The sequence below is a fragment of the Somniosus microcephalus genome, chromosome 15 (genome assembly GCF_052327205.1).
Source record: "Somniosus microcephalus isolate GS21.2 chromosome 15, FLI_Smic_1.0, whole genome shotgun sequence".
NCBI lineage: Eukaryota > Metazoa > Chordata > Chondrichthyes > Squaliformes > Somniosidae > Somniosus > Somniosus microcephalus.
This window is the reverse complement of record NC_141001.1, coordinates 124,535,499-124,557,275: the sequence shown is the minus strand read 5'-3', so window position 1 is coordinate 124,557,275 and position 21,777 is coordinate 124,535,499.

Sequence of the window (21,777 nt, the reverse complement as noted above, 5' to 3'; positions counted from 1 at the left end):
ATTGGGGCAGCGTGGAGCAAGGAAGCCGCGGTACAGGCAGGCTGGGGACGCAACGGCGTCGTGAGACAGCTAGACCACGACCGGCGAAAAAGGCCGGGCAGCGACCGAAGCCACGAAGCGCTGCGACCGGGAGCGTAGGCGCGGGAAGATATAAAAACTCAGCCGCAGCCGGGGAGGGAAGCACTGGACTGCGAGACGGCTGGGAGAGGCGTTTGGGAGCCGAGCGAGCGGGAGAGGCAGAGCCGACCAAGGGAGACTGCGCGAGAGCCAGTCCAGCGGCTGAAACTGTTCTCCGTCAACGGGGTGTACCCAGCGCCGGTAGAGCCGAGCGAGCGGGAGAGGCAGAGCCGACCAAGGGAGACTGCGCGAGAGCCAGTCCAGCGGCTGAAACTGTTCTCCGTCAACGGGGTGTACCCAGCGCCGGTAGAGCCGAGAGAGCGGGAGAGAGACCGAGCCCGAGCAAGGGGAACTGAGCGAGAGCCAGCCCAGCGGCTGAACCTGTTCGCCGTCAACGGGGTGTACCCAGCGCCGGTTGCCTTGCCAAGAAAAGGGAAAGCACTGAAGCCGACGCGCAGGCTGTGAATCTGAAAGCCAGCGGCCGTCGCCTGTGGGGGAAAGTGTACCCCTCCCGCTAGGGAAGAAACGCAGGAAGCCGCCATTAGGCGGGGAAGAAGACAGAAGCGGGAAACCGCCATTGAAGTGGGCGGGGAGAGAAGATAAGCGCGGGAAACCGCCATTTTCGCGGGAAAACCGCCATCTTAGAAAAAAAAAAAAAAATAAGTTAATGAAATAATTCGGGGTGTTATCAGAAAGAGAGGAAGATGCCTAAGCATGGTAACATCAACGATTTTAATGCCGAGGTAGAAGACTGGGCCACGTACGTGGAACGCATCGAGATCTATTGTGAGGCCAATAAAATAGAAGAAGATGACAAAGCTATAACCTTGCTAAACTCGATGGGCGCGAAGACATACAGGCTCTTGAAGCATCTACTATCACCAGCTAAACCGGCGGATCAGACTTTCGATGATATTGTGGCTGTTCTGAAGGATCACTTGAACCCCACACTGTTGATGTTGGCGGAACGATTCAAATTCTATGCGAGAACGCAACGGGAAGACGAAAGCAACGCAGAATACTTGGTCGAACTGCGTAGACTAGCGAAATACTGCCAGTTTGGAGGGAATCTGACAGAGGCATTGCGAGACAAGTTCGTGTGCGGGTTGGCAAAGGAAGGAACGCAAAAGCGACTACTCGAAGAGAACGACCTTACACTTGACAGGGCTGTCCTTATTGCAGCATCGCACAAAGCCGCAGCGAAGGGAACTGCGGAAATGCAGCTAAAGACAGCAGCACTAAGTGTGGATCAAATTACCTCAACAACAACAAAATGCTATCGTTGTGGGAAGACAACACACGACCAGAACCAATGCTGGTTTAAGAACCAGGAATGTAGGAAATGTGGCAAACTGGGTCACATAGCTAAGGTATGCCGGTCAGGGAAGAAGACCAACAACCAAAGGACCAACAACCAAAGGAAGCCATCACAGGAAAAGTACAACAAGGTACACAAGGTGGCTGAGAAGAGTTCAGACGAACAGAATTCAGACTCAGACCCAAACGGCCAGGAGCTGGGTAGTCTGAGAATTCACAATGTGAGTAAGGAAGCTGACCTACAAACTATCTGGGTCATGCTAAAAATAGCTGGAATCCAAGTGAAAATGGAGTTGGACACTGGATCAGCTCTATCAGTCATAAATCGAAGGGATTACCACCGGCTATTCTCACATATACCCTTAAGAGATACCAAGTTCGTATTGCAGACATACACGGGGCATAAAGTATACCCCATGGGAAAGATAAGAGTCAAAGTGAGAGATAGGGGTAAAGAACACCCAAGAATGAACTTATACGTACTACATGAGGGAGGACCACCACTTCTAGGACGGGAGTGGATCAAGAAAATAGACATGGAATGGCACTATCTAAAAGCCATAACGAGGGAGGACTCGGTGCAGACAATCAGCTCAGATTCTGAAACGGATGACGATAAGACCAACCCAAATATGAAAGACAAGGCTGAAATGGACTTGCCGACGAAGGTTGGAAAAATGAAGGCATGCATAAAGGCTTATGCTCCGGAGAAGAACAAAGTTTCAGAACAGAACTCCACCGAACAACGACAACCTAGTTTGATAGAAAATTCTGAGCCTGTTCAAGTTACGGACATATCCATGACGGAAGAACACCGAGCTCGGACTCAAACTTATTGCAAATTACGACAACAATTAGAACAATTGAGTTACCGTCTCGTACAAGAGATGAAAACAATGAAAAAGTTCTATGACACCGAATGGGAGAATCTGGAAAGACAACAGAAGCAGCTAGCTCAAGCAGAGAGCGACCATAGAGCCATCGTGACCAATTACCGATCACATCTCCCTTATGCTGTTCAGGAGTTAGAATATTTGCAGGAAGAAGCAAATGAAGAGGAATCTTCAGGAAGCCAGGATTTTATTCCAGTTCTTCTCTACGACTCCTTACAAGCAGAGTGTGAGAAGTTGAAAGAACAGTATGAACAGGCCCAGGCTACAATTCTGGAAGGGGTTAACTCGGCAACCTCCGAAAAGCTAGTTTCAGTGGAAGCATATGAGCAACTGAAGGTGGAACATGAGCAAGAAGTCCAAAGGCTGCAGGAAATTCTTGATGAGCTCAAGGCCAAGACAGACTCATCGGTAGAAGTTCCATCCATAGATGAGAAATTAGAGGTGAAAGACATGGCAGAACATGAAAGACAAGATGTACAAGAACTCATAAAAATATTAAAGGAAACCCAAGACAAATATGGGGCGGCAATGACCGAGATTCAACAACTTGAAGAACAGATTCAACTGGGAATCCGTTCAGTGGAAGAAAAGGGAACTGTAAGAAACACAGCGACTGTAAGAATGGCCTCTGAACATGAGCTAGAGAGCATCAAGGCACAACTTCTCCGAGCGCTGGAAGCCAAAGTACAAGAGGAAAAGAAGGTGAAAGCATTGGAGGAAAAAGTGGATGAAATGGAGAAGACTCTGACCCACAGTGTTCCCGTGGAAGAGTTAATGGTCAGCCAACTCCTTCATATGCTGAAGGACAAGACTCTACAATGGGAACAATCTGAACACGAGCTTAAATCTTCAAAGGGAAGGAGTTCGGAGCTCTCAAAAGTTATGGAAATAGCTGAGGTTGCAACACAGATTTTACAGGGATGCCAAAAGTACGCTGAATCACGTCAATGTGAACAGCAGAATGTTGAAACAGCTGCTCCAGTAGAAGGATTGAATAGCCTGATCAATCAATCCCCGAGGGAAGGGGAAGTGTTGAAATCACAAACGAGGTCATTAGTGAAGGATTTGCAGGAAACCCAGGAAGAGCGGAATGAATATGAACGCATGAAGAAGTCTCTTCAGGAAAGATGTCTAGGGAGGGAACAACAGTCGGCTAACGTCCAGTTGGGTACGGAAGAAGTAGCAGGCCCTCTCGCTAGACTAGCTCAGGACGACACCGAATATTACCATGACCTGTTGAGTGACACGGAATATTACGATGACTTGGTCTGCCCAGCTTGTGATGAAAACTCCCAAAGTGCAGAAATCAGGATGAAGCACTTAAAGTCTAAGGAACATAGGGAGATGGTGGCGCTACAGCTGGCAGCGGATAAGGGAGCCCCAAGAGTCTCCAAGAAGCAGAAAAGAAAAAGACGAAGCAGAAGACGATAACCATCTAAATCATTATCACTTCTATCAGATCATGCACGTGGGCCCCACGAAGGGGGCCAAATCAGTTGGAAAGTAGGAAAAATTACCAAGGCAGTCCAGCTGTTTGTAAAAGCCAGCACTGCTGGTTCAGCAGGACGGAAGTTCAAGCTGTTAAGCCAAGGGAAAGACTATTGGATGAGTCACGCTAGAAATGTGAACCGGCTACACCACAGAGATGTTGTTCGGACCGAGTCAAGACCAGAGACTGAATCTGTGAACTGTTCCCGCAGAGACTGAATCTGTGAACTGTTTCCCGCAGAGACTATATCTGTGAATTGTTTTACATGAAGTTGATTATATGTTATGTTTAATGGGGAATAAGTATGTTGTAAGCTAAAAAGGGAGGATTGTAGTGTATGTACCCGTCTACCTTTAAGAGAACTATTGTATGTAACCGTTCACCTTTAAGAGAACTATTTTAGGTGTGGCACTACTTTGTTTGGCTTCTGTATACGGTAATACCGACGGTGACCACACCAGTATATAAGTGTTGTGCCAGGAGTTATTGGGCAGATTCGCCCTGACCTTCGAATAGTAAAGTCCTGTTTTAAGTTACTCTGGTAGTCTGTGTATTAATTAACTAAACAACCCACAGACTTTACATGTCCCAGAGAAAGAGAGAGCAGGACTGTCCCAGAGAGAGAGAGAGCGTGACTGTCCCAGAGAGAGAGCAGGACTCTCCCAGAGAGAGAGAGCAGGACTGTCCCAGAGAGAGAGAGCAGGACTGTCCCAGAGAGAGAGAGAGCAGTCTGTCCCAGAGAGAGAGAGCAGTCTGTCCCAGAGAGAGAGAGAGCGTGACTGTCCCAGAGAGAGAGCAGGACTCTCCCAGAGAGAGAGAGCAGGACTGTCCCAGAGAGAGAGAGCAGGACTGTCCCAGAGAGAGAGAGAGCAGGACTGTCCCAGAGAGAGAGAGCAGGACTGTCCCAGAGAGAGAGAGCAGTGTGTCCCAGAGAGAGAGCAGTCTGTCCCAGAGAGAGAGAGCAGTCTGTCCCAGAGAGAGAGAGAGAGAGGACTGTCCCAGAGAGAGAGCAGGACTGTCCCAGAGAGACAGAGCAGGACTGTCCCAGAGAGAGAGAGCAGGACTGTCCCAGAGCGAGAGAGAGCAGGACTGTCCCAGAGAGAGAGAGCAGGACTGTCCCAGAGAGAGCAGGACTGCCCCACCATTCACTCAGAGAGCCAATTTGCAGGGAGATGGTAAATAGAAATTCCCAGCTCCTGGTCAGATAAAAGCAGCACAAAATGACTGGCTTTCTTTTCCTCATTATACTTTTGACACTTTCAATTAGCCAAGGCAGATGGTGTGAAAACTGGACAGACAGGTCTGATTGGGGAAAGGAACATATACCTGTTGTATCCGTGTATTAATGGAGACACGGAATGCAGGAGTTGGTTTAACAGGTGTTTACTGAACAAAGTCTGGAGGTGAACTAAAAGATACATGACACTATACAGGCTTATATACCCGAGTGGTCACTACTGGTATTACAGTACACAGGGGCTCTTAAAGGTACATACACTACAATTCCTCCCCTTTTAGATAATTAGTACATAACATTTTAAGTAATCATTAATTAACATGTTTACAAGAACAATAATCTACACATTTGCTGCAGTTAATCAATTATAAGTCAGTCTCTCTGGAGGCTTCCTGACTCGGTCCAGATAACGCCTCGGTGGTGTAGTAGTTTTCGGTGGTGTAGTAGGTTCTTTTGGCAAGGTCGATTCGGCTTGAATGCCAGTGTCGGATTCATCTGGTTCCAGTATCACCGGATCGGAGGTAGATACTATGGGTGTCTCTGCTTCATCATTAGGCGTATAGAGTTGTGGTGTAGGTTGTCCCTTTTCGGATGACTCTATGATCTGGTCAGCATGGCACCTTATTATGCTTTCTCCAATGTCCACGGTATACATCAGCGGTCCTAGTTGTGTGAAAATAGTTCCAGGCTGCCATTTCTCGGTACGGTAGTCCCGGGCCAAAACTTGTTGACCTATCTGGAAGGTTCTAGTTGGCCTTTCATTCATGCCTTGAAATTGCCGGTTCTCTACGTCCCTTCTGATGTTTGGCTTGATCAAATCCAGCCGGCATCTTAGTCTTCTATTGAAAAACATCATGGCGGGAGTTTGGTTTGTAACCACATGTGTTGCATTCCTGTACGCAAACAAGAAGTTATCTACCTTATGTTGTAGATTTATGTCTTCATTACCCATGGCCTTTATGGCCTTCTTGAAGGTCTGGACAAACCTTTCAGCTAATCCATTGGTGGCGGGATGGTATGGGGCGGACGTGTAGTGCTTAACCCCATTGTTTTTTAAGAACTTCCTGAATTCTTCGGACACAAATTGCGGTCCATTATCAGAACAGATCTGTTCAGGCAGCCCGTTCCTGGCAAATATGGTCCTTAATACTGTGATGGTTTTTTCCGTGGTGGTGCAGGACATCTTTATTACCTCCGGCCACTTGGAGTGTGCATCAACTGCGATTAAGAACATTGAGTCTATAAATGGACCAGCAAAGTCGATGTGTACCCTTTGCCATGGAGATGAGGGCCACTCCCATGGATGTAGAGGGGCTTGTGGTGGGGCATTTTGGACCTTCTGGCATCCTAGACAGCTCTTGGTCATTTCTTCGATGTCTCCATCGATACCTGGCCACCACACAAACGCTCTGGCTAGGTTCTTCATTTTCACTCCACCCAGATGCCCCTCGTGAAGCTCCTTTAGCACTTTATCCTGGAGTTTGGGTGGAACCACCACTCTGGATCCACACATCAAGGTTCCTCGGCACACTGACAGCTGCTCTCTTCTTTGCGAGAATGCTGGCAACAGTGGTTCGCCATGTGCTGGCCATCCCTTCACTGTTAAATCATAGACTTGTGAGAGAGTCGGGTCATTTCTCGTTTCCTTTTCAATGGTAGAATTTGTTACTGGTAGACATTCCACTATGGTTGAGTGGAACATCTCCACTGGGTCCACTGTAGGTGCCTCTTCTACCGTTGGCAACGGTAGGCGCGATAAACCGTCAGCATTCCCATGCTGTTTTGATCCTTTGTATTCTATGTCATATTGGTGTGCCCCTAGGAAAAGGGACCACCTCTGTAGCCTTTGCGCTGTCATAACGGGAACGCCCTTTTTAGGGTTGAATATGGAGACGAGGGGTTGATGGTCAGTCAACAAGGTAAATTTTTGTCCGTGTAGGTAATGGTTGAATTTCTTCACTCCCCACACCAGGCTGAGTGCTTCCCTGTCGATCTGGGCGTAGTTACGCTCAGCTGAGTTCAATGAGCGTGACGCAAAAGCTATCGGCTGCTCCGAGCCATCAGGGAATCTATGTGATAATACCGCGCCTACGCCGTAAGGGGATGCATCGCACGCCAGTCTGATTGGCAGTGATGGGTTGTAATGAGCCAGCACTTCCTTGGACGTGATCAAACCTTTGCATTTATGGAAGGCACGTTTACAGTCTTCGCTCCATTTCCAAATTACTCCCGTTTGTAGCAGTGCATTAAGAGGGTGCAGAACAGTTCACAAGTTCGGTAAAAAGTTATGATAGTAATTTATCAATCCCAGGAACGACCTTAATTGTGAGACATTTTCAGGTGTTGGGGCTTTTATGACCGCTTCAATTTTTTCAGGTGACTTATGCAACCCTTCTTCGTTAATTATATGGCCACAATATGATATTTGTTTCTGGAAAAATTCGCACTTGGGGCGATTTGCTCATAGGCCCCGTTCTCTCAGTCTAGTGAGCACCTGCTCCAAATTGGCAAGGTGCTCGTTGTCGTTTTCTCCTGTTACAAGGATGTCGTCTAGGTAGCATTGAGTCCCCGGAATCCCTTGGAGGACTTGCTCCATAGCTCTTTGCCAGATAGCTGGAGCTGATGCTACTCCGAAAACCAGTCGATTGTACTGGTACAGGCCTTTGTGTGTGTTTATCGTGAGATACTTTTTAGAGGCCTCCTCAACCTCCATCTGTAGATATGCCTGTGCCAAGTCAATTTTGGTGAAACGTTTCCCTCCGGATAGTGAGGCGAAAATATCTTCTATCCTCGGAAGAGGATACTGTACCGTGTGAAGGACCGGGTTTACAGTCACCTTGAAGTCCCCACAGATGCGAATTTTTCTCTGTTCTTCAGATTTATCATTATTCAACGTTTTCTTCATGACCAGTGTTGTGTATGTAACCTGTTCCACCTTAAGAGAGCTTAAGCCTGTTCCACCTTAAGAGATGTACTACTTTCTCAGGCTGCTGTAGACGTAATACCGGGGGTGAACACACCGGTATATAAGCACTGTGCAGTAATCTTGTATTCAGAATAGTCCCTACCTCCAACCAGTAAAGACCTGTGTGCTTTTCTGGCTGTCTCAAGCAGCAAGAGGAGAAGGAGCTGCCAAAGCAAGAGAGTGGAGAGTGGTGGTCTCCTGACCAGGAAGAGGAGTAGCTGAAAGATAGATCACCACCTCCAACATCTTCAAACAACTGAGGTGCCTGGAGAGATTGGGCAGAGGAGAAGGAGAAAGGAGGCCTATATCAACATCAACCGGGGAGAGGCCTTTTCTATCACTGCCTCCCCAAATTGGCCTCCACTTCAGGAGAGAGGGGAGAGAAACATCAGAAAAAAAACCACCAACTGTTTGGAAGGAGGGAAGATTCATCTCGTTTGAAACATCTACAGGTGGGTGTTATTTGGGGCACTCTCCCAAGACTTTGTATTTTAGGTGGGGGGAGAAAAGAAGAAGCAAAGCCGGACCATCAAGGGGTGTGGTGTGTGTGTGTGTGACTCTTGTTAAAAGCTAGGCCACACACACCACTAATTAGCACCCCTACAATTGCCTGCCCTGGGAGAGCTGGAGCTGACCAGGTGAAGTCTCTAATTTCATTAATTACATCATTAAGACCTGTTGCAGGACTGAGCCTGGGCTTCTCCAGCTTTTCCAGGTGAAGACATCTTCTCCCCCTGCCAGAAGACCATCACCAAAGACTTTTAAACTACATCAGAGAGTGCCCCCCTGCCAACACCCACCCACCATCCTGAGTGGCAACACTGCCCTTGTGGTCTCCCTCCTTCCTACCCCCCTCTCTCTCTCTCAATCTCTCTCTGCCTGTCTTTCTAAGGCACCTCAGTCCCATTACCTTTTATTAATTGCCTATTGAGCAGAGGGGAGAGGGCCCCTCCCCAATTTCATTCAGTAAGGGGAGAGGTGTGTCCTCATTTTAATCAGCTCCCTCTGCTCAATAGAGGACAAAAAAATATATATATTACCTGAGGCCATTAACACCTTCAGGCCTGTGACTTGGGGTGAGTGTAGCCCTTAAAAAAGCACCCCAGAATGGCGACTACATCATCGCCGGTGGCGGGGCAAGCCAAGACTTATGCGGGAGCGGCAGCCACAGCCACAGCCACAGCTGCTCCCGCTGCTTCTGCTGCCCCGTCACCATTTAAACTGATAACGAAAAAGCTTGGGGTGAAGAGCTACACTCACCCTACTATGACCATCGAGGCCTGCGTCAAAGCCATGGCTGGGGTTGTCGGCCCCTCAGCCATCGTCGCGGCCTCGAAAATGTACGGGAAGGCTGTGTTCTTCCTGGGGTCGGAGCGGGCGGTGTCCCTGGCCGTCACCAAGGGGCTCACCGTGGGCGGGACCTTCCTGCCGGTGGATCCTCTCGAGGCCACCGCGCAGAGGATTGTCATCTCTAACGTCCCGCCCTATGTTCCTGGTGAGCTCCTCCTTCCCCATTTGCGTCAGCTTGGGGAGGTGAGGTCGGGGATCACGCCTATCCCACTCGGCTTCCGGGAGGCCAGCCTTCGCCACGTCTTCTCCTTCCGGTGCCAGCTGTTTATCCAGTTGGCGCGGGAGGAGGACACTGACGGAGCGTTCGTCGTCCTCCACGAGGGGACCGCCTATCGCGTCTTTTGGACGTTGGACGGTGTGCGGTGCCATGCCTGCAAGGAGGTGGGGCATATCAGGAGGAACTGCCCTGCCTCCAAGGCCGCCGGATCATCTCGTGCGGCCGAGGCGGGCGCCGCCGCTGCTCCTCCCCCCGGGTCTGCCCGCGCATCAAGTACGCCTGATGCGCGGTTGACGTCGGGGGCCGATGCCACCAAGGCCTCCGGCGGGGGGGAGGGAGCGTGTCCGGTCAGAAAAAAGGCGCGGGGAAAGAAAAAACACCTTAGGGCGGGTCCCCCCGTGGATGGCGAGCCCTTGCCCCTTGAGCCCCTTACACCCGCGCTCCTCGCGGAGTTGACCGGGGCAGATGCGAGCGGGAGGGGCCTCGTGCCCGAGCCTGTGGCCGCAACTGCCGCAGCGGTATTGCCATTACCTGCGGCCGGGCTCGGGCCCAAGGAGCCCGACAAACCTGCTCCACCGGAGGGAGTTGAGGAGGAGGCCTTTGCAGACATGGAGGTCTCCCTCGCTCCCTCCGCGCTAAAAAGAAGGCGCGACACCCTGGATGAGGAGGAGGACCGGGAGGTGGAGGGTCCCTCCGAACAGGGGGAGTCGTCGCCCGCCGCGGGGGCTGCGCCCCCCCCCACCGCTGTCACCATCACCGACGATCGGCAGGGGTCGCCTGTCCCTCGGGAGGCTGAGGCAGATGTGTCTGTGCAGCACGTGCCTCCCGGGGATGGGGACGAGACCCTGCCCGTGGGGGGGGTCGCGGATCAACCCGCGGCTGAAATAGACTATTTATCGGTGTCGTTACCCCTCGACGGGTCGGGCGGCCTGGGGTCTGGGTCGGGCGAGTTCGAAGATAGTGAGCTCGCCCAAAGCGGCCCGGTCATTTCCCAGGGGCTGCTCGACCTGGTTGAGGATTTAGCCAAAGACGCCCCATCTGCCGGGTCAGAGGCCGGTGGCGCGGATGAGGAAGGTCCTCTGGCTGTGTCTCGTGCGCCGGACGTCCTGGGGGAGTTCGGATTTGTGTTCTCCCCGATTTCTCCATTCGATCTGGCGTCTGGGGCGGAGGGGGGCTCCGAACCGCCGCCGCCGTCTTCTGGCCCGGCGCCCCCGGAGGAGCCCAGGGAGAATTCCTCCACCACCGATCCTGGGGGTGGGATCCGGGCAGAGGCGGGGCCGGCTGTTGCGGCCGAGCCGTCCGCCGCGCACTGCGCGGCGGGCGGGTCGGCCGCTGGTGACGACCCCCTGGAGGAGGATGGGGACTCGGTGATGGGCACGGAGGACGAGTCGGACTCCGGCGCCGACGAGGCGGTGGATGACCTCGTGCCCCTTGCCAAGTCTCCCCTCATTCCCGCAAGGGAACTCCGGGATTTTATGGCCACGTGCCTGGGTCGGCGCGGGAAGGTCCGGCTGGCCCTCGACAGGTGGTCGGAGCTGGCGCTGCTCATTGATTCCGTCCGCGCCGCCGTTAAGACCATGGACGCGGACGAGGGTGTGAGCCCACTTGAGCTGCGTCGGCTCAGAACACTTCTCACTGGGCTGCTGAGGAGGTGGCGGCTGACTAGCGGCTGCGCTTCCTCCCCCTGTTAGTTGTAGGTAGAGGTTGCACTATGCTTCTGACATGAAGATAACCATAGCCAGCCTCAACATCAACGGCAGTGGGGAGGGCGCGCCGCAGATTCAATAACTTCTCGGTCCTTCGGGACGGGAAGTATGCGGTGTGCTTCCTGCAAGAAACCCACACCATTCCGGGAGACGAGGCCACGTGGCTCCTGGAGTGGCAAGGAGGGGTCAGCATGAGTCACCTCTCCAACAATTCCAGCGGGGTGGCTATCTTGCTGGCCCCGCATTTTCAGCCGGAGATCTTGGGGGTCAAGGAGCACGTGCCGGGCCGCTTGCTCCAGGTCACTGTTCGCCTGGGGGGCGTGCCGCTCCATCTAGTGAACGTGTATGCCCCTCAGGCCGGTGCGCAGCAAGTGCACTTCTTTGAAGAAGTGTCCACTCTTCTGGGCTCCATCGACGTGGGCGAGTGCGTCATCCTCGGGGGGGATTTTAACTGTACCCTCGAGGCGAGGGACCGTACGGGTCCCCCGCGATGCCCGCCGGCGATGGAGAAGTTGAGGGACCTGGTCGGGTCCTTCGACTTGGTGGACGTCTGGCGAAATCTTCATCCCGACTCCAGCGCCTTCACTTACGTGAGGTCTGGAGGAGGAGGGTCCAGAATCGACCGCCTCTACATTTCCCGGGCGTACGTATCCTGCGTTCCGGCGGCTTCCATGCGGCCGGTGCCGTGCACGGACCACCACCTGGTGTGGGCGGAGCTCGTCCCGCTGCACGCTCGGGGAGGGTCCGCGTACTGGCACTTTAACAACCTGCTGCTGGAGGACGCGCGGTTCCGGGATTCGTTTCGTCGGTTCTGGGCCGACTGGAGAAGGAAGCAGGGGGGCTTCCCCTCCTTGAGGCTGTGGTGGGGCGTGGGCAAGGCTCACGTGCGTCTCTTCTGTCAGGAGTATGCGAAGGGGTCGACCAAGAGGCGGGAGGCCCGGGTCGGGCGGTTGGAGAAGGAGGTGCTCGACCTGGAGTCCCGTCTCGGTCAAGTCGTCGGGGACTCGGCCCTGCGGAAGGTGTATGAAGAGAAGAAGGGCGCGCTGAAGGACCTGCAGCTCGTCGGGTCCCGAGGCGCGTACGTGAGGTCGCGGATCCAGCTCCTGCGGGACCTGGACCGCGGCTCCCACTTCTTCTACTCGCTGGAAAAAAGACGAGGGGTCTGTAAGCAGCTCTTGGGGCTGCTGGCCGACGACGGATCTCTGGTCTCGGATCCGGAGGGAATCAGCGCGGAGACCCGCGCCTACTACGGGGCTCTGTTCTCTCCGGATCCGTCCAGCGAGGATGCGCGCAGAGTTTTGTGGGAGGACCTGCCGAAGGTCAGTCCGGAGGGCGCCGAAAAATTGGACGCTCCGCTAAGCCTGGCGGAGCTGACCGGCGCCCTCCGCCAGCTCTCTAGGGGAAAGTCCCCGGGGCTGGACGGGCTGACCGTGGAGTTCCACAGGGCGTTCTGGGACGTCTTGGGGGGCGACTACGCGCGGGTCCTGGGGGAAAGTTTGGCGGCCGGGGAGTTGCCCCTCTCTTGGCGCAGGGCGGTCATTGTCCTGCTGCCTAAGAGGGGTGATCTCCGCCTCCTCAAGAACTGGCGCCCGGTCTCCCTCCTTAGCACGGACTATAAAATCTTTGCCAGGGCTATGTCTGCTCGCCTTGGCACCGTGCTGGCCCACATGATCCACCCCGACCAGTCCTACACGGTGCCGGGCCGGACCATCCACGACAACATCCATCTGGTCCGGGACCTGGTCCACCACTCCCAGAGGGCTGGTCTGTCGGTCGCCTTCCTCTCCCTGGATCAGGAGAAGGCGTTCGACAGGGTGGATCACGAGTATCTTTTCGGGACTCTGCGCGCATTCGGGTTCGGGACGCATTTCATCGCCCGGATCCGACTTCTGTACGCCGCCGCAGAGTGTCTGATTAAAGTTAATGGGTCCTTGGCGGCGCCCCTTCGCTTCGGGAGGGGGGTGCGTCAGGGATGCCCCATGTCCGGTCAGTTATACGCCATTTGCGTGGAGCCATTCCTGCGCCTCTTGCGGAAGAGGTTGACGGGACTGGCTCTGCAAGGGCCGGGCGTGGAGGTGGTCCTCTCGGCTTACGCCGATGACGTGCTCCTCACGGTCACGGATCCCGCTGACTTGCGGAGGATGCGGGAATGCCAGCAGATTTACTCGGACGCATCCTCCGCCAAGGTCAACTGGGAGAAATGTTCCGGACTCCTGGTGGGTCAGTGGCGGGTGGACTCCCTGCCGGAGGAGTTCAGGCCTTTCGCCTGGAGCACCACGCACCTCCTCTATTTGGGAGTCTACCTTAGCCCTGCCGAGGACGCCTGGCCGGCGAACTGGCAAGAGCTGGAGGCCAAAGTCACCGCTCGCCTAGGACGCTGGACAGGACTGCTCCGAGTGTTGTCCTACAGGGGTCGAGCGCTGGTCATAAACCAGCTGGTGGCTGCCATGTTGTGGTACCGGTTGGTCACTTTGATCCCTCCCCCTGCGTTTGTCGCCAAGATACAGAAGAAGCTCATCGACTTCTTCTGGGACAAAAGGAAGCACTGGGTCTCTGCTGCGGTTCTGTGTCTCCCGCTTAGGGAGGGCGGTCAGGCGCTGGTGTGCCTTCGCACCCAGGCTGCGACTTTCCGTCTTCAGACGCTGCAGAGATACCTGTACGTAGAGAATCCTCCGAGATGGTGTGCGCTGGCGACGTTTTTCTTCCGTCAGCTGCACGGCCTCAATTACGACACGCAGCTCCTGTTTGTGAAAGTGGGCTGCAGGCGTGCCGGCCTGCAGGAGCTGCCTGTCTTCTACCAGGAACTACTATGGGTTTGGAACTATGTCGCTTCCAGGCGGAGCTCTCCCCCGTCAGGAGCGGCGGCTCTCCTTCGGGAGCCGCTGCTCAGGAATCCGCACCTCCGTGAATGTGGGTTCGGGCGGCTGGCGGAGGGTGGGGCTGTGGCTGGCGGTGTGACCAGAGTCGGGGACCTGCTCGATGTCGGAGGAGCGGGCTGGATGGCGCCGGAGGAGCTGGCGTGGCGCCTGTCCTGGGCCAACGTCTGGCTCGCGGCCGAAGCCATCGAGTCGGTGAAAGTGGCACTGGGCCCCGATTCCACTAGGTGTATCAAGGCGGCTCAAGCATGTGGGGCGATCCGGTCCGAGCTTACCCCCGTCCGGACGGAATTCCTTATTGGCGCCCGGCCCCGAAACTCCCCTCGGGAGCCGGCGCCTCACAACTTGAGCCGTCTCGAGGAAATACCCTCCGTGCCTTTTCATTCCGCGCGGAGGGGTTTCCTGTACGGGCTGCTCCTGCACACTCTCCACTTTGCCATCTTCGTCTGCCGTCCAGACACGCCTTGGCGTGGCGTCTTGCCGACTGGCGGTGGCGGAGGTCCCCAATGGAGGGCTCTCTACGCAGGAGTCCTCCCTTGTTCCATCGGGGACTTGGCCTGGAGGGTGTTGCACGGAGCGGTCCCGTGCAATAAGGTTTTAAGTAGGTTCACGGACTCCCAGGCCGCCTGTGTTTTTTGCGGCCTGGAGGAGTCCGTTTTCCACGTTTATATGGAGTGTGAGAGGTTGCAGCCCCTCTTTCACTACTTAAAGGGGCTGCTCCTCGATTTTTGGTTGCACTTCAGTCCCACGCTCTTGATCTACGGTCACCCGGTGCGGAGGGGAGCGGATAGGCTGGAGGACCTCCTTGTGGGCCTGCTCCTGGGCCTGGCTAAAAGAGCAATCAATTGGTCCAGGCAGCGGGCGATCGAGGGGGTCATCCAGCCGGATTGCCTGCCTCTCTTCCGCGGCCATGTTCGCGCCCGGGTGGCCCTGGAGATGGAGCACGCGGTGTCCGCTGGTACGCTTGAGTATTTCCGCGACCGTTGGGCGCCGCGGGGGCTGGAGTGCATCGTCAATTTGGAACACCAAATTTTAAATTGATTTATTAAGGTTTAGTTGAACTTTTGTTTATTTACAGTTGATCTGGTTTAGATTTTAAATTTTGGTTCAAATAAAAAGAGGACCTCCAACCAGTAAAGACCTGTTTTTGATTGTTATTAATTAGTCTGTGTCTTAATTAACTAGATAACTCACAGATTTAACACTGGCGACGAGTCTGATTCGGACCCTGCGGCAGTCACTCCACGGCAGCTTCGTCCACAGCCAGGACGTTGCAGAGAGGTTTCCACCCTCTCCACCCCACTGGAAGACATCCTGACCTCGGAGCCTCCATCGGCGACCGTCAGCTTCTTCTCCAGCTTGGTGGTGGGTAAGCCGTTGTCTGAGCTGGGCAGCGACGTGACAGGCAGTCGACCGCGTTGGCCGCACGAACGGGGCTGGGGGAGCCGGAGGAATAGGGCGCGAGAGCCGCTTCGAGCGGGAGGCGTTTCAACAGAGCGATCGCATCTCCTGATAAGGGCCGAGAGCCGCGAGAGCGATCGCATCTCCAGATAAGGGCCGAGAGCCGCTTCGGTCGGGAGCCACTTCGCGATCCAGCGATCGCATCCGCTGATAAGGGCCGCACTCGGGCGATCGCGGCGAAGATAAGGGCCGCACTCGGGGGCTGAAGGGAGACGGCGTCGGGGGACGGGTGAAGACCGCCAAGCGCGGGAAAACCGCCATTTTGTGGGCGGAGGACGACGGCAAGAGCGGGAAGCCGCCATCTTGGAAAGCAGTAAAAAAAAAAAAATCTGAGAAATTGCAAATCTCATAAAGTACTACAATGCCTAAACACGGGAATATTAGCAACTTTGATAGTGACATCGAAGATTGGGCCATATATGTTGAACGAGTTAAAAATTATTGTAAGGCCAATAAAATTCGTGAGGCTGATAAAGCACTAACATTATTAAATTTAATGGGTGCGAAGACATACGGGCAATTGAAACACCTGTTATCACCAGATGAACCGGCGGATAAGACGTTCGATGAGATTGTTACTGTCCTGAAAGATCATCTAAACCCCACGCCGCTGATGCTAGCGGAACGATTTAAATTTTACGACAGAAGGCAGCTACAGCATGAAAGCAATGCTGAATATTTGCTGGAATTGCGTAAATTAGCGAAATATTGCAAGTTTGGAACGGGACTGACAGATGCACTACGAGACAAATTTGTGTGTGGTTTATTTAAACAGGATACACAAAAGCGACTGCTCGAGGAGAATGAGCTGACGCTTGAGAAGGCGGTCACTATGGCAGCAGCACACGAAGCCGCAGCGAGAGGCACGGCAGTAATGCAGCTACGGTCACCGGAGCTCAGTGCACACAAATTGGGTGTGAGTTCTGGCAAATGTTATCGTTGTGGAAAGACAACGCATGATCAGAACCAGTGTTGGTTTAAAAACCAAGAATGTAGAACTTGTGGTAGGCTTGGACATATAGCTAGAGTATGCAGGTCAGGGAAGAAGACCAGCAACAAGAAGTCACCGCAAGGAAAATACGCAAAGGTACACAAGGTGACCGAACAGGAGTCCGATTCAGACGCTAGCTGTAATGAACTGGCTAGCTTAAGAGTACTCAACGCTGGTAAGGGTGCAGACCTCCAGACAATTTGGGTCACTCTTCAGATAGAAGGAGTCCAAGTAAAACTGGAATTGGACACTGGATCGGCATTGACGGTCATAAATAAGAAAGATTACGGAAAGTTATTCCAACATATTCCCCTACAGGATACGGGGATTATATTGAAAACATACACGGGGCAAAGAGTGTACCCCATCGGGAAAATAGAGGTTGCAGTGGTCCACAAGGGCGAAGACAGTCAAATAATGGACTTATATGTGATATCTGAAGGAGGTCCTCCACTACTAGGACGGGAGTGGATTAGGAAAATGAATATGGACTGGCATTTCCTACAAACAATAACGAGTGAGAACTCGGTGAAGATAGTCGGCCCAGACTCTGGAACGGATGATGGTAAGCCCAACTCAGGTGCAAAAGACAAAGTTTCAGCACAGAATTCCACTGAGCAACAACAACATAGGTTAACTGTGGATTCTGAGTCTGGCAAGTCTACTGATGTGCCCATTTCTGAGGGACACCGGGCTCGAACTCAACTCCATTTCAAACTACAACAGCAATTAGAACAAATGCTTCGCCGTTTTGAGCAAGAGTTGAATGCAACGAAAGAGTTCTTTGATATAGAGTTGGAGAATCTGGAAAGACAACAGAAGCAGCTGATGGAGAAAATGGAGCAGGAGCACACAAAACGTCTGATGTCAGAGGAGTTAACGGTCAGCCAACTCCTGCATATGCTGAAGGACAGGACTCTGAAATGGGAAAAACTTGAACACGAACTTCAATATTCAAACGAAAGGGGTTCGGAGCTCTCAAAGGTTATTGGAAGAGCTGAGGTGGCAACACAGACTGAGATGACTGCAACAGAGCAGCCCTTGGATGCCAAAAGTACGCTGACTCACGTCAACGTAGAACAACAGACCGCTGAAACAGCTGCTCCGGTAGAGGGATTGAATAGTCCGATCAATCAATCTCCAAAAGAAGTTGAAGTAGTAAAATCTCAAATGAGGTCATTAGTAAACGACTTGCTGAAAGCCCAGAAAAAGCTGGATGAAGAGGTACGCATGAAGAAGTCTCTTCAGGAAAGATGTCTGGACTTGGAACAAAAGCTGGCTAACGCCCAGCTGGGTATGGAGGAAATAGAAGACCCTCTCGCTGGCCTAGATCAGGACGACACCGAATATTACTATGTCCTGTCCTGCCCAACTTGTAACTTCGACTCCCACCATACAGAAATCATGGAGGAGCACCGAAAGTCTACGGAACATCGGGAGAAGGTGGCTCTACTACGGAAAAAGGAGGAAGAGAAGGAGGAACTGCGCATGCAGCTGGCAGCTGACAGTGGAGCCCAGAGAGTCTCCAAGAAGCAGAAAAGGAAAAGTCGAAACAGAAGATGACCCATCTGAACCATTATTACCTCTACCAGATCACACACGTGGTCCCTCCGAACGGAGCCAATTCAGTTCGGAAGTTCAAACTGTTAAATCCATGGAAGGACTATTGAATGAGTCACTCCAGCAACGTGAACCGACTACACCACAGAGATTGAATCTGTGAACTGTTTTCCACAGAGACTGAATCTGTGATATGTTACGTTAAACATGAAGTTATATATGTATATATGTTATTACGTTATGTTAAATGGGGGGGATGACTATAAAGCTAAGAAGGGAGGAGTGTTGTGTATGTAACCTGTTCCACCTTAAGAGAGCTTAAGCCTGTTCCACCTTAAGAGATGTACTACTTTCTCAGGCTGCTGTAGACGTAATACCGGGGGTGAACACACCGGCATATAAGCACTGTGCAGTAATCTTGTATTCAGAATAGTCCCTACCTCCAACCAGTAAAGACCTGTTTTTGATTGTTATTAATTAGTCTGTGTCTTAATTAACTAGATAACTCACAGATTTAACAACCAGGACGATGGGTGTTGCCCACTCGCTCCAATCTACCTTGGATAACACGCCTGCCTTTTCCAAATTCTCCAGCTCTGCCTCGACTGCTGGACGAATTGCGTATGGCACCGGCCTTGCCTTAAAAAACTTGGGAATTGCCGCATCTTCCACTTTTATTGAGGTGGTGACGCCTTTCAAGGTTCCTAGTTCCTGTTGAAACACTTCTTTGGCGTTGGCCAAGATGTCTTTTAATCGTTCAGGTATGACGTCATCATCATTTTTTTTCTTACTGGTCACCGTCAGTGCCTGAATGGAGTGCCAGTCTAAACGTATCTTCCTGATCCATTCATGTCCCAACAGCGGTGGACCACCATCTTGCAGAATGTATAAATACTACTTCTGTATTTCCTTGCCGTTGTATATAACAGGCACCCTTATTTTCCCTCTGGGGTATACTTTCTGCCCCGTATATGTCTTCAAGATAATGGATGTGTCTTTCAAAGGTATATGCGGAAATAGCCGCTCGTAATCCCGTCGAGTTATGACGGTCAGAGCTGATCCTGTATCTAGCTCCATTTTAACTGGGGACCCCGCTATCGTGAGGGTAACCCAAATGGTCTGGTAATCTTCTTTGGCAATTACATTATGTAATTTGACACAGCTTAGTCTCTTGTTTCCGGAGTCGCTATCACTCTTCTGGTCTTCGGAGCTACTGTCCGTCATCATTTGTACCTTTCTGTACTTTTCCTTATTGATTTTTTTTTCTGTCAGTGGATTTTTTGTTTCCAGATTGGCATACACGTGCAATGTGTCCCATCTTTCCGCATTGCCTGCATGCTTTGTCCTTGAACCAGCAGTCCCTCTGGTCATGGGTGGATCTGCCGCAGCGATAACATCTCTCGAAATCCCGTGTCATTTCATGGGTGCCGAAGTCCTGTGGCTTTTGCTGTATCTCTGCAGCTCCTCTTGCTGTTGCTTCGTGTGATACAGCCACACTGAAAGGCTTGTCCAGTGTCAAATCTTTCTCAGAAAGTAGCCTTTTCTGTGTTCCTTCACGCAGATGAATTTGTCTCGTAGAGAATCTGCCAGTCCTGCCCCGAATTGGCAGTGCTTTGACAGCTTTCTTAATTCGGTGAGGTAATCAGCATTACTTTCATTCTTGTGCTGATTCCTCCTGAAGAATTTGAATCGTTCCGCTATCAGCAGCGGTGTTGGGTTTAAGTGCTCCTGTAGGGTATCAACAATCTCCTTAAAATTCTTGTCCATCGGTTTGGCTGGAGTGATTAAGTTTCGTAACAGCCCGTATGTCCTTGCGCCCATCAGATTTAGAAGTACCGATGCCTTTTTATCATCCTCTACTTCATTCGCTGTGCAATATACCTCCACTCTTTCCACATATGTGGTCCAATCCTCTATATTACTATCGAAAGCAGTAATATTGCCAGTCTTAGGCATCCTGAAAATCAAAAATGGCGCCTCACGCACTTTCCTTTCTTCCCTGCCGAGAAAAAATGGCGCCTCCCGCGCTTTCCCGCCGCTGCTGACAACGCTGTTCTCCGCGGTTTTTATTTACACAGATATTTTTAATAGTTGGAGACTCGTTCCCGCCGGACTCTCTGGGATTTTTCCCTCCCTCTGCTTGGTCCGAACGCCGACCTGCTTTGCAGCGCCGGCTGTCTCCCGAGTGCTCCACCCTCCATCTCTGTTTGCCTCCGCCTTCCGACTCGCTGCTCGGCCCCGCTGTAGAGCCACCGGATTGAGCCCCAGCCCACCGCCCAGGAAGGATTAGTGCAGTACCTGCCACCAGCCCGGCTAGCTGGTGAAACCACACTTTTTTGTTTTTTTCTTTTCTTCGACCTTCATCTGAGGAATCGATCTCCTTGAGGTGCTGCTGAATTGCAGGTAAGTCCGTTTCCAATTCGTTGCCACTGTTGTATCCGTGTATTAATGGAGACACGGAATGCAGGAGTTGGTTTAACAGGTGTTTACTGAAGAAAGTCTGGAGGTGAACTAAAAGATACAAGACACTATACAGGCTTATATACCCGAGTGGTCACTACCGGTATTACAGTAAACAGGGGCTCTTAAAGGTACATACACTACAATTCCCAGCGACACTGCACCCGGCCACGGATTCTCTCCAACACAGCTCCTGAGGAAAGGTTCTGCAAACTTTCTCTCTGCAACACCTCCGCACCCCCCGCCACCCACCCAACATCCCCGCTAAAAAAAATACTGCAGAGTGCCCATCAAACCCATCAATACGGATGCCATCAATCATCAATGAGGCAGAACGTGTGGATCATTAATCACAGGCAGTCAACAAAGACACACCCTCCAGAAAAACTATCACCAGGAACTCAAAATAATAATGATAAGGCATAAGAACGTAAGAAATAAGAGCAGGAGTCGGCCATTTGGCCCCTCAAGCCTGCTCCGCCATTCAATGCGATCATGGCTGATCATCCAAACTCAGTACCCTGTCCCTGCCTTCTCCCCATATCTCTTGATCCCTTTAGCCTTAAGAAATATATCCAACTCCTTCTTGAATATATTTAATGAATTGGCCTCAACTGCCTTCTGTGGTAGAGAATTCCACAGGTTCACCACTCTCTGGGTGAAGAAATTCCTCCTCATCTCTGTCCTAAATGGCTTACCCCTTATCCTTAGACTGTGACCCCTGGTTCTGGACTCCCCCGTCATCGGGAACATCCTTCCTGCATCTAGTCGTTAGAATTTTATAAGTTTCATTGAGATCCCCTCTCATTCTTCTAAACTCCAGCGAGTATAAGCCCAATCGACCCAATCTCTCCTCATACGTCATTCCTGCCATCCCAGGTATCAGTCTGGTGAATCTTCGCTGAACTCCTTCCATGGCAAGAACATCCTTCCTCAGATAAGGCGACCAAAACTGCACACAATACTCAAGATGTGGTCTCACCAAGGCCCTGTACAACTGCAGCAAGGCATCCTTGTTCCTGTACTCAAACCCTCTCGCTACGAAGGCCAACATACCATTTGCCTTCTTAACCGCCTGCTGCACCTGCATGCTTACTTTCAGCGACTGGTGCACAAGGACACCCAGGTCTCGTTGCAC